The 19,281-nt window shown below is 37.2% G+C and overlaps 1 long non-coding RNA gene across 1 annotated transcript in view; it reads left to right on the forward strand.

Annotated features, from left to right (window-relative positions):
• The window catches only part of LOC135232838 (uncharacterized), a 202,799-nt gene extending 196,055 nt beyond the window's left edge, over nt 1–6,744 (forward strand). The window contains exon 3 of the long non-coding RNA XR_010323433.1: nt 5,394–6,744. This is a non-coding gene — a long non-coding RNA (uncharacterized LOC135232838). The remainder of the gene's footprint in view (nt 1–5,393) is intronic.
• The last annotated feature ends 12,537 nt before the right edge of the window (nt 6,745–19,281 follow it).

Consider the following 19,281-nt stretch of genomic DNA (forward strand, 5'->3'; position numbering starts at 1 on the left):
AACAGAAGGAATGATGAAGTAAAAGAACTGAACAGAATATTTCAAAGGGCAACACAAGAAGGCAAAGTATTATAATGAAATATACAAAAACCTGGAGTTAGAATCTAACTAAAAGGGAAGAACACACTTGACATTTTTCAAGCCAAAAGAACTGAAGAAAAAACTCAATCCTCAAGTTGCAATATTGAAGAATTCTATGGGGAAAATATTGAACAATGCAGGATGCTTCAAAAGAATATAGAAAGAATACACAGAGTCACTATACCAAAAAGAACTGGTCATATTCAGTCATGTCAGGAGGTAGCATATAATCAAGAGCTGATGGTACTAAAGGAAGAAGTCCAAGCTGCACTGAAGGCATTGGCGAAAAACAAGCCTCAAGGAACTGACAATATACCAACTGAGATGTTTTAACAAGTGGATGCAATGCAATGCTGGAAGCACTCACTTGTCTATGCTAAGAAATTTGGAAGGCAGTTACCTGGCCAACCAACTGTAAGAGATCCATATTTGTGCCCCTTCCAAAGAAAGATGATCCAGCTGAATGCAGAAGTCATTAATATCACATGTGTGTAAATTTTGCTGAAGATAATTCAAAAACAGTTGTAGCAGTATATCAAAAAGGAACTACCAGAAATTCAAGTCAGATTCAGAAGAAGCCATAGAAAGGGGGATGACATTGTTGATGTCAGATGGATCTTGTCTGAATGCAGTGAATACCAGAAAGTTATTTACTTATTGTTTTGTTGGCTGTATAAAGGCATTCGACTGTGTGGATCATAACAAATTATGGATAACATTGTGAAGAATGGGAATTCCAGAACACTTAATTGTGCTCATGCAGAACCTGTACTGGACTAAGAAGTAGTTGTTCAAACAGAACAAGGGCCTACTGCATGATTTAAAATCAGGAAAGGTGTATGTCAGGGTTGTATCCTTCCACCATACTTATTCAATCTGTATGCTGAGCAAATAATTGGAAAATTTGAACTATATAAAGAAGAATGAGTCACCAGGATTAGACGAAGACTAATGAGGAACCTCTGATATGCAGATGACAGAACCTTGCTTGCTGAAAGTGAGAAGCACTTGGAGCACTTACTGATGAAGATCAAAGCCTTCAGTACGGATTACACCTCAACATAAAGAAAAAAAAATTCTCAGAACTGGACCAAGAAGCAACATCATGATAAACGGAGAAATACTGAAGGAAGTTATCAAGGATTTCATTTTACTTGAATCCATTTTCAATGCCCATGGAAGCACCAGTCAAGAAATCCAGCAAGTACTGCACTGGGCAAATCTGCAAAAGATCTCTTTAAAGTATTAAAAAGCAAAGATGTCACTTTGAGGACTAAGCTGTGCCTAACCTAAGCCATGGTATTTTCTATTGCCTTGTATGCATGTGAAAGCTGTATAATGAGTAAGGAGGACCAGAGAAGAATTGATGTATTAGAATCATGGTGTTGGCAAAAATATTGAATAAATCATGGACTGCCAGAAGAATGAACAATCTGTTTTAGAAGAAGTATAGCCAGAATGAGCCTTAGAAGGGGGTGCGGCAAGACTTCATCTTACATACTTTGGATATTTTATTAGAGGGACCAGTCCCTGGAGGAGAATGTCAGGCCTGGTAATTAGAGAGTCAATGAAATAGAGGAAGACCCTCAATGAGATGGATTGACGTAGTGGCTGCAACAATGGACTCAAACATAGTAAAGATTGTGAGGATGGTGCAAGACCTGGCAACATTTTGTTCAGTTGTACATAGGGTAGCTATGATTTGAAACTGATTGCACGGCACTTAACAAGAACAGCAAGCCACATGAATAACTGCATTGTGGAAATGAAATCAGATGTGCAAGTTTGTAAAACAAGTGTTAAGTGTGTCTAGCACGGAAGGAAATCAGAAATAGGTAACCAGTAGTGGCAATAGAGCAAAACTTGTGAAAGCTGGAAACTGTATAAGGTGGGAACCTATCAGAGAATGAAAACTCAAATATTTTCCACTAAAACAAGTGATAGAAAAGTGGTAAGAGTGCATGCTGTCAAAGGCTGAAAACTTGTGTGACCCGGAAAAACAAAGCTGTCCCTTTGAGTTTTGGCTCTCACACGCGTCACGTGTAGAAATAAAACTTTCTTTGACTTTAATTCCAATAATGTCCATCAATGCCTATTAGGGACTTTATAAAAACACAAATATACAGGGCAAGGATTTTATATACCTGTTGGGAAAGGATTTGAGTTGAGATAAAAAAGAACTCGCTAGCAATGTATTAAAGAAGTTACTAGGCCATAAAGTCAAGGTCTAACTATAGAAATTTACCTTTGGCTACACTTTAAGTAAACCGCTCTGATAGTATTCTTTTGCCCACACTCTTAATAGTGATATGTAAAGAGTAAATTATGTCTGCTTAATAGTTATTTATTTATTCTGAATACTCTTTTCAGGTATGTTTTGCAATTTTTTTCTACCAGTCTGTGCTCACCTTTTTTAATCTCATAATTATGTTATTCAAAGAGAAGTTTTTGATTTACTGATACAGATAGTTTGTTTTTTCCCTTGATCACATTAGCTAGCTTATCAGCTTTATTGATTTTTTGAAGAATTTTTTTTTCCTGTATTTATATTCTCTATTGTTTACCTGAATTCTGTTTCATTGATTTCCACTTTTATCCTTACTGTTTTCTTCCTTTGAGTTTAATTTGTTCATCTATTCTCTATGCTTTTAAGGTGGCAGCTTAAAGCACTGATTTTATGCCATTATTCTTGTTTCATATAACCATTAGTCATATAATCTCCCCCTCCCACAGTCCACATATTTTGATATTTTGTTTTATTTTCATCCAATTCAACAGATTTTTAAGTTTCCTTTGTGATTTCCTCTTCGACTTTTGGGTTATTTAGACATGTGTTGTTTAATACAAATAGAGATTTTCTAGACACATTTATGTTATGATTTTCTAATTCAAATGAATGTTCAATTTTGTCAAATGATTTTCAAAATCTACGGAGGTAATAATATGGGTTTTCTTCTTAGACTTATTAATACAGTGAATTATTTTAGTAGATTTTCCTATATTGAACCATCCTTGCATTCCTGGTTTGAAAGCTGTTTGGTAGTATTATTTTCTAAATGTAGTGTTGGAGTCATTTGTTTTTATTTTATTCAATATTTCTGCATCAGTTGTCATAAACAATATTGATCTGTAATTTTCCATTTCTTGTGTGTGCTATCTCTATCATGTTTAGGTATCAACATTACATTTATTTCATAAACGTAATTGGAGGTTTCCTTCATTTTCTAAAGTTTGTGCAGGATTGGTACTATCTGGTCTTTAAAGGTTGAGACCATCTAGACCTGGTAATTGCGTGTGTGTGTGCATGCATGTATGTGTGCACTGCAGGGGTAGTAATGGTAGTGCTTTTATAACTTTTTTTCTATGGCAATTTGCTGGTTTAACCTTTCTACATCTACTTGGGTCAGTTTTGGTAAATTGTATTTGCCTAAATTAATTTCCTGTAGCCTTACATGTTTATTTGCATAAATAGACACACAGTAATTTCTTCTGTTTCATTTTAATTTTCTCTGTATCAATAATTATTTCCCCCTTGTCATTTCTTATTTTGTATAGTCATGCTTTCTCTCCCTTTTTATAGATTAAATTAGCTATTTGCCTATTTTCTTTCTTTTTCTCAAAGAACCAGAATTTTGATTTATTAATCTGTGCTACATATCAGATAGAGGAGAGCCTCTATCTCATTCATTTATGCTTTTGTTTTTTATTATTCATTGTGCTTTCTTTTGGTTATCCTTTAATGCTCACTAAAGTCCAGTCTTTTCCATAAGCCTTCACTGCTGGTTCCAGACCTTATTGTTTATGCTAATGTCTTAACCTCCTACAGTACAAGAGTCTGAAACATGCGTTATAACCTGTATTTAGGTATTAAGTTAAAATGTCCCTTCATTGAGGTTATAATTTAAAAATGCATATCTTCTGACACTTAACCCAACAGCAGATAGTTACTGTATATTCAAAAATAAACATTGAGGATCCAAGCAAAAATGGTGTACTAGGAAACCTCAAGGGCCTATCTCTCCATAGATACACTGAAAAGAAAAAAAAAAAAAAAAGAGCAAAAACTGTCAGAATCAACTTTGTCAGAACTCTGGAAAATAATCGAGGATTTACACAACCAAATGACCAATGAAGCAAGAAAAAGTTGACAAATCTGGCAGGAGAGCTTGGTGGTGTTTTCACTTAATCTTAGCCCACTCACCTCCCTGGTGCAGTGGAAATCTAGAAGATGGTAGCTATGTTCTTGTTCATCAATCATTCCTGGTTCTGGATGGATCAGAATGGAACTTTTTTTTTTACCAAGGAATTGCATTTGTCTATTTTGATCTCTCTGGGGTCTCTCTGAAGAGCTATTGTAATATGTTTGTCTTTAATTCTCCAGCTTAGAACTCTCCTGGGGCAGAAGGAAGCTGTGCAGAGACTATTTCAAAACACTGAAAAGCAGGAGTATGAGCCACTGTGACCTGGGGCAAAACTTGTAAGGTCTGGACAAATAATACACATTGCCATCAAGGCAGTTCTAACTCATAGCGTCCCTACAGGGCAGAGCAGAACTGCCCCATAGGGTTTGCAAGGAGCAGCAGGTGGATTTGAACTGCTGACCTTTTTGTTATCAGCTGAGCTGTTAACCAGTATGCCACCAGGGCTTTGGACAAATAATAAATGCATGGAAAGCCTGGGAGTAAAAAGTAGGGAGTGACTTTGGGGAGTAAGAGCTTTGAAAACTCTTGCATAAAACAGAGAATGTAGAAAGCCACAGCTTGGCCAGGGCAGGAGGCTCGCTCACAGATGTCCAGGAAGACCCTGAACTTTAGGCTCCACCTTTGAGCTCAACACAAGCAGGTAGTGGTGTCAGAAATGGAGAGTTTAATATCAGAACATTGCTGGTGAAGAAGGAGATGATTCTGACCTCATTCGACTTAATACATCATGCATGTGAACCATATATATATCAAACACTCAGGGTACAATGATACGACGAATCTTTTAAAACACATTCTATGATATGTAACATGTGTAACATATTATATGTAGCATTTTATATATAAATATGTACATAATATCTGCTCATCCCAGAAAGCTGTTAAAAGCCGTGCTTTACAGTATTTTCTTTGAACAAAGTTTTGATAACTCTAAGATTTTTTTATTCACCCAGGTCACTAACAATCTCTTACTTCTCTGTCCTCAACCTCAGTTCAGAATCTACTCTGAGGGACTATTTTGCATGAGAAAGAACTGTTTGTAAATATACTCTCAACACATTTTATATTTAAATAACGCCCACTGCTAATTATTCTGCTATAACTTTTCAGATGCTGGTTTTCATTGGAAACTTTGATAGCATCTGGCTTCTGTACAAGTCCTCTGCAGAAATGGAGGTAAGGGCCTGCCACGGAGGTTAGGTGTGACTCATGTTGACAGATGGTAGGGAGAAACATTTTCAATTACAGAAAGCAAGGAGCTAATGAATAGAGAAGGCATAAATAGAAGGCTACTGGTACCAAGTACCTTATTGGGAAATTGTTGCTTGTAATAACAGTAGGTGCAAACACACCTCTGGGATGTGAATAACACAGAAAGCTAAGTAAAGAGATAGCCTGTTTTCTTGAAGCATACATTTTGCGGGCTCATTTAGATTTTGACAAGCAACATTAGTCTAGGAAAATTCTAAATATTTTTAAGTATTTTCCTCCTTATAGAAAATTATTTCTTAGGACTTCTAATTCTTTCCCTTCTGAGAAATGCTTGGGGTAGTTTTCTATTTTGAAGTAAATCATTTCAGGCCAGTACTTCTCTTTCTTTCTTCTTTTACTATGCTTCAAGCCTATTCATTATAGCCTTCTTCACTACTTGATTTATTGTTACAATTAGATGCAATAGTCAAGATTAAACCTTTTCTTTCTAATGATGGAAACTACATTTCAGCGCAGGTGGAGAAAAGGAAAGTTTGAGAGTGTATAATCTTTGAGGGTAATGTTTGAAACAGCCAGGGATTTTCAAAGATAAAGGCAAGAGAAGTGGCCTTCCTTTTGTCTCCAAGGTAACGCTTTGGGTAAGCTTTGACCACGCAAGCAAACTTTTCTCGGAGTCAATAATAGCGTCTCATTTTGAAAAACTAAAACTTTTATTAAACTTACAGGCTCAGAATTTATACAGAGATCACTTGAGACAGAGTGTAGATTAGAGAAAGGATTAGGCTTCCAAACACCACACTGTGCGGTTCTGTGGGATCATGGGCAATCACTGGCTGCTACATGACTCAGTTTTTAAAATCTGTGAAATGGGAGTAATAAACTACTACATGAGAAACAATTTAGGATAATAGATGTAGAAGTACTGCATCTATGGTGAAGCTTCTGATAAATGAAAAATTTTACAAGCATGTCCTTGGGTGTTAAATTTCTCTTCTTGTTAGTAACTTTTTATTCTGTACCTATTGTTCTCACTGTTCTTTATTTATGCATCTATCGTTACATTTGTTTCATGATAAAAATGGGGATAATAATGTTGTGTATTGCACGGGATTGCTGTGATGATCGTTGTTGTTGTGTGCCATTGAGTTGATTCTAATTCACAGGGTCCCTACAGGACAGAGTAGAGCTGCCCCACAGAGCTTTCTAGGTTGTAATCTTTATGGAAGTAGATCACCAGGTCTTTTCTCCTATGGAGAGGCTGGGCTGGATAAGTCGGAACCGCTGGCCTTTCAGTTAGCAGCCAAGGACTTAAGGGTTGCTCCACCAGGGCTCCTCGCTGCGATGATTAAATAGGGGTGGGGGGCAAAGTTCTTCTCCCTGGGCTTGGCACAGAGCAAGCACTTAGCAAGAGCCCGTTGCTGCTACTGCTGCTGTTTTCCTGCTGCTCTTGCTCTTAGCACATTATTTGACTTTTTGTTAGTTACACATCTCTTTCCCATTTGTGTTCTGCCCTTTGAGGGCAGGAGCTATGTGTCCTTCCCGAGTGTATTGCTTATTGTGAGTTTGAGCTAAACTCCATTCTCAAAGTTATAGTTTTATGGATTATTGTGTCCTAAAGATGAATAACCTTCCCTAGGAGAAATCAGAATTATTGGGACCAAGTGCAGAGGACATGGTAATTGGCAGGTCCCAGATTTGCTGGCTGCACGCAAGCCTTGTGGCACCTGTCCACATACAGCACAATTCAAGATGTTCTGTAGTTTAGCCAAGCAGGAGAGCCGGGGACGGAATGATAGAGCCCAGAGCTTAATTGTTTTTATATTCTTATTTAAATGCAAGCTGAGTTACAAAGATAGACATCCTTTCATATCAACAGAGGACAGATTTCACTGACAATAAGGAAGGCTAAAGCCATCACCTCAGAAAATCGTTACACTGCAAATGTTTCCTTGACTTTGGTTCTGCTTTTTGTCAGCTGTGGAGGCATTTATGAAGGTGTGAGTGTTCCGGCATAGTAGAATATCCATCATCTTCTCTAGGGAGAATACGCCTTGTAGAGGCATTTAGATTTTACTTTGAGGTACACGCAGAGGCCAGATTAGTCAGAGTGTGTTTCAAGGCAACTTTTAATAAGTATGTTCATACTAAATGCTGGCATACAAAAAGAATACAATCACAACAATAGACATTTTAGTTTGACTATAAAATCAATGGTTCCATGAAACCAACTTAAACTCGAATTTTGAGGTGTTTCACATTGACTGTGTCAGGTGAACATATAATATTTTAATAACTAATTCAGCAACCATGTCTGTGCTATAGTAAAAAGGAGGCTTAGCATTTTAAGGCAGTACTATATATTTGCCTGTGTTCCTGGTGGCAGAGCACTGCACAGACATGCACGCACACTTTTAAAAGTTTTTAATTATGCCAAAAAGACTCAATTTGTGTTACAAGGCAAATATCTGCTAATTTGCAAAAGTGAACAAAAGAAACTAAACAAAAAACCTAAGATAAAAAAAAAAAAAGCTCCTTAAAGAGCACATGCGGAAATAATTCAAGAATGGAGGAAGAAATTATTCAGGTTTTAACATTATAGAATTTTAAATAAAAACTGTCTTCAGGTAAGCCAATATATCATGATAGATGGGTCTGTGTCATGGAGAAAGGTATATTCTGAAACTTATATGTATCCAGTGTGGCATAAATCAATCAAACACAAATATCAAAATTCTGTCTCAATAAACAGTACTTCTGTTTTTGCCCTGTGCGTTTTGCTTCTTGTTAAAGATGATTGAAAGAATTTCTGTAGTATTTTTAAAATCCTCACTGGTAATGTAAAACTGTCAAACCTGGGCCATCACACCACTGAGGTAATAGGCTGAAGTCGGTTGCTAAATCTTATTAAGTGATGAGCAATTAATTTCAGTGCTCTGAAATCAAAGTGATCAAGGAGATAATTTTCACTCAAACATAATTAGAATTGATGTACACATTGATCACTACAATGTTTTAAGAGATATCAAGATGCTTTTATAATCACCAACTAAAAAATGTAAAATGTTTCCAAATCTATCTGTGTTTTAAAAATAAAATTTCCCTTTTTCCAGTGTCCTTAAGATTGTGCTTCAGAAGAATGGGAGTGAGGCTGGAAACTCGAATATTTTTAAAAAGCTAATGAGGTGATTATAGTCATCCATCAGTTTAAGGAACTGCAGTTCAAATACAGTAAAATGGCTTTTTCTGTGTCCGTTAACTTTATGTGTTAGTGTCGCAGTCTTATATGCCAGCCTCTAGTAGCAAGGATCCTCCAGCTACTTAGTGTAACTCAGCATTACCCGAACTCTTTCTAAATCACTACACGTTTCACTTTAAGGAAATGATAAAGTACAGATTAAACAGGTTTATGCTTTATAGCTGAAATTAATTGAAGGACAATCTAATCATTTGTTGGTTATTCTTGCAGACTCTTCGGGATTTTATAAAACACATTCCAGTAAGAAATTTATATAAAGAAATGAAATTATCTGTGTTTGAATAAATGCATATTTTCATCTATAACAATTAGACATATTATTTAAAATCATCCCATTTATATAAGAGTAGTTTTTATTAATTTATTTTTATTAGTGTTATTATTTTTATTTATTGTTGCATATTATTTTTTCTTTGCAATCTAAAAATAAAGCTTGTATTGCTTGACAATTATTTAGAGAAGTATGACTTATATTAATTTTGTTTAAATAAATCTTTTGCCTGTTTTATCCTTTGGTATGGAAATAATAATGTAATCGCGAACTAGAAACTTCTAAATTTCAAAATCAGGTTTACCTGTAATTGATTGAATTATTCAGAATAAGTTACTTCTTTTTTTGTGGATTGCCTGTTTAGTTTAAAACATGGATAGCAGTATTTGGCTAACTTCATGGGAATGCTTTGTACTTTAAAAAAAGAAAAAGAAAGCGTGTTAGAGAAGTTTTAGGTGTTCAGAAAAATTGTGTAGAAAGTACCGAGTTCCCATGTACCTGTTTCTGTGCTACATACTGTTTCTCCTATTTTTAAATCTTGCATTCCTGTGGTCCATTTGTTACAACTGGTGAACCAATATGGATATGTTATAATGAACTAAAGCCCAGAGTTCGAATTAGGATTCACTGTTTGTGTTGTACAGTCCTATGATTAGTGTTAGTAGTGAGTGGTAGCAATATTTACTAGAAAAGTGATATGTTCCTGGAATAGTGTGTAGCACTGCACATGCATTTTTCCATTTAACCTCAGAGAAAATTATGGATACTATTAACTCCACCATGCAGGTGAGACACAGGTTTTGAGAATTGCCCCAAGTCTCACTGCTTGTGAAATACAGAGTTAGAATTATACAGGAATAATTTATAAATATGCATACATATTAAGTCGATTAAACATAGGATAGGTACTTGTGTGATGTTGTCTCCTTAGTAGACTGTAATCCTGAAGAAAGAAGGTCTCTTGTTTTCCTTGCTGTCCTGGCTTCACCCCAGCCAGGCACAGGGCAATCAATCAGGAATGAGAATCAGGAACACATCAATGGGTGTGTGTTGCATGTAAAGCACAGTTGCGAGTCCATAATGAGTGTTTGATGTTACATCTTGTTATCAGAAAGATAATCAATGTCCTAGTAGTAACATATAATGAAAAGAGCACCCATCTAGTTCAGGCAATAATTAGCATTGCCATTGTGTAAAGTCATGGAATAATCTTGTTCACATCTTTTGTTCTACAAAATGGGGAAACTGTTATCTGTCCCATTATCCCAGGACAGTTTTGAGTATCAAAAGCAACTGCAGACTCTAAGGTGCTCCTGGGCGTGAGTTGTCATCATCATCATCATTACCACCACCACCATTATTCAGTAGCTTCTGGCATTTTGTCACTGCTTCTTTCAACATTTAAAGTTAGATGATTTCTTTTTTGAACTAAGTTCAACTATGACCCCTAATACTTCAGGTTTTTATACTGGTCTTGTCTGAATTTATGAGCTGAAGCATTTCTAAGGCATCTCACTGAAATTAAAAAGCAGACTTTTGGCAATTTGTATTTTACATACTTCCTCTGAGTTACATTTAGCCCAAATTTTCATGTCATTTTTGATAACGTATCACACAAAGCACATCTGAATTTGGCACTAATTACCTCTTTGATCAACCAGCTCAAGAAGGGATTGGGTTTTTCCTAATAGTAGGCTTCTACATCAGAAAGAAACATTTTAATAAAGAAAAGCAGTGATAGCTTATTATTCCATAGGTAGCAATCACTGAAATAAAAATTTGACAAGATTCCTCTACAAACTAAGCTTGCGTTCATTAGACACCGCTTCAAATTCTGGCTTCATTCTTCCAAAAAGCATATTGGTTGGCCTTTCAAATGGCTGCTAGGAAATGTTAAGAGCTACATTCTAGATAAGAGCAATTTATTTCATTTTAATGATGCAATGTATTTTAATGTGTGATAAGCTCAATGAGAAAAGTGTCGTCTGCAAATCACTTACTTAATAAATATTGATGTGGATTGCATTACAGCACTGTGCCCTATCAGCCATTCACAATTTAGGGTTGTTGTTGTTGTTAGGTGTTGTCGAAGCTCGTCTGACTCATAGTGACCCTATGTGCAACAGAAGGAAACATCGCCCAGTCCTGTGCCGTCCTTACAATCGGTGCTGTTTGAGCCCATGGTTGCACCACTGTGTCAAACCATCTCGTTGAGGGCCTTCCTCTTTTTCTCTGACCTTGTAGATAGCGAAATCAAGGTGGTAATGGCTAAAGAAGTTTACTTCTGAGTACACAGGGTACTTCTTTTTCATTTCATTTATGTACTGCTTGGTAACAGCCGTCTCATTTATTGTAGCTATCCTGCTCTGCTCATCGCTTTTTGTCTTCTGTAACTAAGAGGAAGCTCAGCAGGTCCATGGCTTGAACACCTTGGCCTCCTTAGCCAAAAAGTCCTTTCCTTTCGTTGTGTCACTGGCCAAATACATATTCTGAGATGGCCTTTCGCACAATAAGGACAGATGTGAAAGTCCGCCTCGTAAACTCATCCACCTAGTACTCAGCCGCCTGAGGGAAGAAACAACTGCATGAGTCATGTGAACTTCAGAGCCAGAGTTCGAGTGTGAGCTTCAAGATCTCTGGAAGCATTGTGCTTCCGGGTTAGAGAGTTCTGAGATGTCTAAGGCTGTGGGGGAATCAATTCATTTCAATATACATTTATTGAATAGTTATTCTGTGTAGGCATGTGGTAACATTATTCAACATTCAATAAATATGTGTTGAACTGTGTCATGAGCGAATTATTGTTTTAGGCTCAGGAGCCAAAGTGGTGAACAAGATAAACAAGGACCTTTTTAAGAAGGGTTTATATTCTAGTGAGAAAGACTGAAAGAAAAAAGTAGAGGAACAAATATATGTCAGGCAGAGATACGTCTTGTGAAGAAACACAAAGCAGGATAAAAGAACTCACAGTATAGGTGTGTGTCTGGGGGCCATGTGATTTTTTGGATGGTGAGAGAAAATTACTCTGAGGAGGTGCTATTTGAGAAGTCACTTAAAAGTAGTGAGGGAGTAAGTCAACCGGAGATGTGGGAAAGACTCTGTCAGGCAAGGGGAACACAGGTCAGAACTAACTTGGCATTTTTAAGGATGAGCAAGATTCTATCTTGAATGAGTGGCAGAATGAGTGGAGGACAATGAGTGGAGGACAGAGTGGCATAAGTTCAGTCAGCGGCTGTGATTTAGACTTTATTTTACATATGAGTGGAAGCCATTAGAAGGATTTGGTATAGGAATATTGTGTTCTATTATCTTGTTTATATTTTTTAAAATTTTTGTTTATTTTGTTATTGTTGAGAATATACACAGCAAAATATATACCAATTCAGCAGTTTCCACATGTACAATTCAGTGACGTTGATTATATTCTTTCAGTTATGAAACCATTCTCACTCTCCTTCTCTGAGTTGTTCCTCCCCCATTAATGTAAACTCACTGCCCCCTAAGGTTCCTGTCTAATCTTTCAAGTTGCTATTGTCAGTTTAATCCCCTATAGACAGTTCCTAAAACAGCATAATTCTCAAGGCAGACATTTTTTTACTAGTTAAGCTAAACTATCGTTTGGTTTTAAGAAGGCTTCAGGGAATATTTTTGGTAAGGTTTAAAGAGTATCTCAGGGCAATAGTTTCAGAGGTTTATCAAGCCTCCATGGTTCCAGAAACAATGAAATTCGTGAGAGTTTGAAATTCTGTAGTGCATTTTTCCCTCTTTTGATCAGGATTCTTTTATAGAATCTTTGATCAAAATGTTCAGTAATGGTAGCCAGGCACCATCCAGTTCTGATATCATGGCAAAGGAGGCAGTTGTTCATGGTGGCCATTAGCCACACATTCCATTTCCTGCTCCTATCCCTGACTCTCCTTTTTCCTCTGTTGTTTCAAGTGAATAGAGACCAATTGTTGTGCTTAGGGTGAGACTGCTTATAAGCCGTAGTTTACATAGTTTACATCCTGTGGTTGCTATGTAACAACAGATGGTTGGTAGGAAGACAAAGAAAGAGATTAATTGTGGTATTCCAGAAGAGATGATGTGGTATTCCAAAAAAGATAATGAAAGGCTCACTGGTAGATTAGATCTATGGTGTAAGAGAAAGGGGAGAAACATGCATGCCTTTTATGTACTTTCACTTGAGCAGCTCAGTGAATAATGGTTCATGTTCTGAGACAGCGGAGACTTGTATGTATAGTTTAAAGGGTAACTTGGGTGTGTTTGGTTTGAAGCTTCTACTGACATTCTAATAGATTTTTTGAGTAGTAGTAGGATATGAGAATCAAAGAAGAATTCAGAATGGACAAAATAAATGTGGCCATTTAGTCACCTAGATGATATGGAACTCTACGTGATTAGATGGGATCACCTGGAAGACAAATAAGAGTGGGGAAGAGAAGTGGGCTCTGGGTGGGACTCCCACATTTGGAGGTTGAAAAGAAGGTGATAACAAGATACTGAGAGACAGCCAGAGAGGTAAGTACAGGAGGGTACAGTGTCACAGAAACCAAGTGGTTAGAGTGCTTCAAAGAGGGAGCAACTGACTGCCCCGTGTGGGATGCAGTTTGAGGAAGAAAAGGACTGAAGAGTGGCTATTGGATTAGGCAAAATGGAAGTTATCAACAACTTTGAAAAGAATGCTTTCTGTGGATTATAGCCCCAAAGTCTAATTACACTGGTTCTGGAAGAAAAATTGAGTTAGTAAAGCCATATAATAGGCCATTCTTTCTCTGCGAATAGCAGGATCAGAGAAATGGAATGGTAGCTCTAAGGAAGCAACAGTCAAACAATCAAATGACGTATTGCATTGGGCAAATCTTCTGCAAAAGATATCTTTAAAGTGTTAAAAAGCAAAGATGTCACTTTGAGGACTAAGGTGCACCTGACCCAGGCCATAATGTTTTCAGTTGTCTATATGCATGCAAAAGTGGGACAATGAATAAAGAAGACCAAAGAAGAATTGATGCATTTGAATTATGGTGTTGATGAAGAATATTGAATAAACCATGGACTGCCAGGAGACTGACCATATCTGCCTTGAATGCAGTACAGCCAGAATGTTCCTTAGAAGTGAGGATAGTGAGACTTTGTCTCACGTACTTTGGACATGTTATCAGGAGGGACCAGTCCCTGGAGAAGGATATCATGCTTGGTAATTAGAGGGTCAGTGTAAAAGAAGACCCTCAATGAGATGGATTGACACCAGTAGCTGCAACAATGGGCTTGCACATAGCAATGATTATGAGAATGCCGTGGGACTGGGCAGTGTTTTCTTCTGTTGTATATAGGGTCACTATGAGTCAAAACTGACTTGATGGCACCTAACAACAATAACAATAAGCTCTACAGAGACAAGGAGAATTTTTAGAGAAAGAAGGTATTAAATTGTGATTGTAAACTGATAAGACTGATACGATGGAAAAGGGAAAAATTGAAGCAGAAGACAAGGGAGATATTCACAAGAGAAAAGATACTGAGTATCAGAGAAGGAATGAGATGCAAGGCATAATTTAGAAAGCTAGTCTTTGCTGACCAGGCAATTGGTAGTACAAGCAAAAGCAAGTAAGAGTATATTGTAAGACAAAACAAGTAAGAATACAGCAGATTTCAGGAGCACAATCAACCAAGATTATCTAATTGATATTTATACAGCATTGAACCCAATTGAAGTGGAATATACATTATTTTTAAATGCACATAAAGAGTTTCACGAAAGATACCTATGTTGGACCTTCAAACAAATTTAAAATCTTTTCCCTCCCTTCTTTAAGAACAAAGCAAGGATGCCTGCGTTCACCATTTTTATTCAATATTGTACTAAAGATCCTCTCCAGTGCAGTAAGACAAGTCAAAAAAAAAAGGCATAGAGATTGGAGAGCAAGATGTAAAGCTGACTTTTTTTGTAGACATCTAGATTGTGTATGTTGAAAATCCTAAGGATTCTTTAAAAAGTGCTAATATGTAACTTAGCAAGGTCATAGGATACAAGGTCCATAAAAAAACTGAATTGCATTTCTACATACCAGCAAAAAACAATTTGAAAGTGAAATTAAAAAAAAAAAAAACTTAAAATAACATCCTAAAATATCAAATACAGCAAATTTTACCAAGGCTACACAAGATCTATGCTCTGAACCCTATAAACAATACTGAAGGAAATTAATGAAGACCTATATTTTTTTTTTTATACAAATGGAGTCACCATCCTTTTTGATGGGTCAGAACACTCAATATTGTTAAGATGTTAGTTTTCCCCAAAAGTGATATATAGATTCTGTATAATCCTAATGAAAATGCCAGCAGGCTTACATTTATTTGTTTTATTTTAAAAAATTGACAGCTAATTTTCCAAAACAGTTTTCAAAAACAAAAACAAAGGAAGACTTAGATCATCTGATTTTAAGCCTTACTTCTAAGCAACAGTAATCAAGACAGGCTGTTACTGATATAAGTTTAGGCATATAGTGGGATGGAGCAGAATAGAGAGTCAAGAATAGAGCTTTGCATATAAGGTCAGTTGATTTTTGACAACGGTTCCAAGACAATTAACTGGGGAAAGAAAAAAGGTTTCAACAAATGGTGCTGGACCAAATATATAAGCACATAGAAACAAAATAAAGAAATCTTTACCTTTATCTCAAATCACCCCTGGGGTTGGTTGGCAAAGATTTTTTGATAGGCACCGAACATATGAATCATACAAGAAAAATTTGATAAAGTGGACTTTATAAAACTTAAACAAAGCTTCTGCTCTTTGAAAGACACCATTATACAAATGAAAGGCAGGCTATGGACTGGGCGAAAAGAAATTCTCTCTAGTGAGCATGCTCTCTCTCTCAGTCTCTCTCTGTGTCAAAGAATGCATGCTATTTCTTCCTCTGCTGCTGCTTCAATTATTTCTCCTAGCTAAGTAGGATTTATTGAGGGGTTTACATCAGTTGGCTGGGTATTTAGCACTAATATATATTATCAGATTTAATTCTCTGGAAAGGTGGTTCTCAAAGTGTCATCCCCAGACTTGAACAGCAGTGTCAGCAACACCTGGGAACTTGTTACAAATGCACTCTTAGGCTGCTCTCTAACCCTATGGAGTCAGAAACTCTGGGGACAAGGCCCCGCAATAACAATCATCTGAATTTTAAGAGTCATTCTAATTGATTCTGATGTGCACTGAAACTGGTAAACCACTGGATTCAAAGATCATTAAGTGCCATTCTAACTCTGAGATACTTTGATTTACTGCAGATATAATAAATTCCAAGGAGCTTAACATTTTTGTTGAAGTTTAATTTTTTGTATATAATTTTTATTGTGCTTTAAGTGAAAGTTTACAAATCAAGTCAGTCTGTCACATATAAGCTTATATACACCTTACTCCATACTCCCACTTACTCTCCCCCTAATGAGTCAGCCCACTCGCTCCTTCCAGTCTCTCCTTTCGTGACAATTTTGCCAGCTTCTAACCCTCTCTACCCTCCTATCTCCCCACCAGACAGGAGATGACAACACAGTCTCAAGTGTCCACCTGATACAAGTAGCTCACTCTTCATCAGCATCTCTCTCCTACCCATTGTCCAGTCCCTTCCATGTCTGATGAGTTGTCTTCGGGAATGGTTCCCGTCCTGGGCCAACAGAAGGTTTGGGGACCATGACCACCGGGATTCCTCTAGTCTTAGTCAGACCATTAAGTCTGGTCTTTTTATGAGAATTTGGGATCTGCATCCCACTGATCTCCTGCTCCCTCAGGGGTTCTCTGTTGTGCTCCCTGTCAGGGCAGTCATCAGTTGTGGCCGGGCACCATCTAGTTCTTCTGGTCTCAGGATGATGTAAGTCTCTGGTTCATGTGGCCCTTTCTGTCTCTTGGGCTCATAGTTATCGTGTGACCTTGGTGTTCTTCATTCTCCTTTGATCCAGGTGGGTTGAGACCAATTGATGCATCTTAGATGGCCGCTTGTTAGCATTTAAAACCCCAGATTCCACATTTCAAAGTGGGACGCAGAATGTTTTCATAATAGAATTATTTTGCCAATTGACTTAGAAGTCCTCTTAAGCCATAGTCCCCAAACCCCCGCCCTTGCTCTGCTGCCCTTTGAAGCATTCAGTTTATCCCGGAAACTTCTTTGCTTTTGGTCCAGTCCAGTTGAGCTGACTTTCCCTGTATTGAGTATTGTCCTTCCCTTCACCTAAAGTAGTTCTTATCTACTAACTAATCAGTAAGTAGCCCTCTCCCACCCTCCCTCCCTCCCCCCTCGTAACCACAAAAGTATGTGTTCTCTCAGTTTATACTATTTCTTGAGATCTTATAATAATAGTCTTATACAATTTTTGCCTCTGACTAATTTCCCTCAGCATAATGCCTTCCAGGTTCCTCCATGTTATGAAATGTTTCACAGATTCGTCACTGTTCTTTATCGATGTGCAGTATTCCATTTTGTGAATATACCACAATTTATTTAGCCATTCATCCGTTGATGGACACCTTGGTTGCTTCCAGCTTTTTGCTATTGTAAACAGAGCTGCAATAAACATGGCTGTGCATATATCTGTTCGTGTAAATGCTCTTATTTCTCTAGGGTATATTCCGAGGGGTGGGATTTCTGGGTTGTATGGTCGTCCTATTTCTAACTTTTTAAGAAAACACCAGATAGATTTCCAAAGTGGTTGTACCATTTTACATTCCCACCAGCAGTGTATGAGTTCCAATCTCTCTGCAGCCTCTCCAAAATTTATTATTTTGTGTTTTTTGGATTAATGCCAGCTTTGTTGGAGTGAGGTGAAATCTCATCGTAGTTTTAATTTGCATTTCTCTAATGGCTAATGATCGAGACCATTTTCTCATGTATCTGTTAGCTGCCTGAATATCTTCTTTAGTGAAGTGCGTGTTCATATACTTTGCCCACTTTTTGATTGGGTTGTTTGTCTTTTTGTGGTTGAGTTTTAACCGAATCATGTGGATTTTAGAGATCAGGCTCTGGTCGGAGATGTCATAGCTGAAAATTTTTTCCCAATCTGTAGGTGGTCTTTTTACTCTTTTGGTGAAGTCTTTAGATGAGCATAGGTGTTTGATTTTTAGGAGCTCCCAGTTATCTGGTTTCTCTTCATCATTTTTGGTAACGTTTTGTATTCTGTTTATGCCTTGTATTAAGGCTCCTAGGGTTGTCCCTATTTTTTCTTCGATGATCTTTATTGTTTTAGTCTTTATGTTTAGGTCTTTGATCCACTTGGAGCTAGTTTTTGTGCATGGTGTGAGGTATGGGTCCTGTTTCATTTTTTTGCAAATGGATATCCAGTTATGCCAGCAACATTCGTTAAAAAGACTATCTTTTCCCCAATTAAGTGACACTGGGCCTTTGTCAAATATCAGCTGCTCATATGTGGATGGATTTATATCTGGGTTCTCAATTCTGTTCCATTGGTCTATGTGCCTGTTGTTGTGCCGGTACCAGGCTGTTTTGACTACTGTGGCTGTATAATATGTTCTAAAATCAGGTAGAGTGAGGCCTCCCACTTTCCTCTTCTTTTTCAGCAATGCTTTACTTACCTGGGGCTTCTTTCCCTTCCATATGAATTTGGTGATTTTTTTCTCCATCACATTAAAAAATGACATCGGAATTTGGATCAGAAGTGCATCGTATGTATAGATGGCTTTTGGTAGAATAGACATTTTTACTGTGTTAAGTCTTCCCATCCATGAGCAAGGTATGTTTTTCCACTTATGTAGGTCCTTTTTAGTTTCTTGCACTTGTACTTTGTAGTTTTCTTTGTATAGGTCTTTTACATCTTTGGTAAGATTTATTCCTAAGTATTTTATCTTCTTGGGGGCTACTGTGAATGGTATTGATTTGGTGATTTCCTCTTTGATGTTCTTTTTGTTGATGTAGAGGAATCCAAGTGAATTTTGTATGTTTATCTTCTAACCTGAGACTCTGCCAAAATCTTCTATTAGTTTCAGTAGTTTTCTGGAGGATTCCTTAAGGTTTTCTGTGTATAAGATCATGTCATCTGCAAATAGAGATAATTTTACTTCCTTCTTGCCAATCCAAATGCCCTTTATTTCTTTGTCTAGCCTAATTGCTCTGGCTAGGACCTCTAGCACAATGCTGAATAAGAGCGGTGATAAAGGGCATCCTTGTCTGGTTCCTGTTCTCAAAGGAAATGCTTTCAGGCTCTCTTCATTTAGAGTGATGTTGGCTGTTGGCTTTGTATAGATGCCC

Source organism: Loxodonta africana, chromosome 11 (genome assembly GCF_030014295.1).
Source record: "Loxodonta africana isolate mLoxAfr1 chromosome 11, mLoxAfr1.hap2, whole genome shotgun sequence".
Taxonomy (NCBI): domain Eukaryota; kingdom Metazoa; phylum Chordata; class Mammalia; order Proboscidea; family Elephantidae; genus Loxodonta; species Loxodonta africana.